This window comes from Aplysia californica, unplaced genomic scaffold (assembly GCF_000002075.1).
Source record: "Aplysia californica isolate F4 #8 unplaced genomic scaffold, AplCal3.0 scaffold01107, whole genome shotgun sequence".
NCBI lineage: Eukaryota > Metazoa > Mollusca > Gastropoda > Aplysiida > Aplysiidae > Aplysia > Aplysia californica.
Window position 1 is genome coordinate 40111 of NW_004798377.1, and position 583 is coordinate 40693.

Sequence of the window (583 nt, forward strand, 5' to 3'; positions counted from 1 at the left end):
TATCCAAACTGGTAAATGATCATTCCCACTTCTGAGCATTGTGTGCGTGTGTGCTCTTTTGAAGTACAATGTTCTAGCTATCCCTGCTCACCACGGGGAGGTAGGAATAGGACATCAAACAGGCTAGATCTATAGAATTATCATTTTATGTTGGATATCAATTATCAAAACAGGACCAGAATCAGTGAGAGCTGAGATCAAACCATTTAAATGCAACAATATTATTCAACCTCCTATAAACAACTTGAGTTTTCAAAATCTCTGCTAGAGATTCCAACTCATATAGCTTGCTCTCCAGTCATTTGATATCGCAATGATGGTTAAAGTGTCGTAGTTAGTCTAGCACGTTCTTACTGGCCGACATCATATTAATTACAGAATTACCAGACAAATAATGACATTGTGCTATGAGAGTAAATTTCTTTGTCCAACTTAAGAAGTGAGCGTATTGTGGTGACACAGTCTTGCTTTACAATTTCTTTATGACTTGTTGTTACCATCTTTTATAACAATTCCTGGCAGATTCAAACTATCTTTGTCTCTTCTTAGTGGTATGAAACAACAACTCACTCACTGTCCCCCC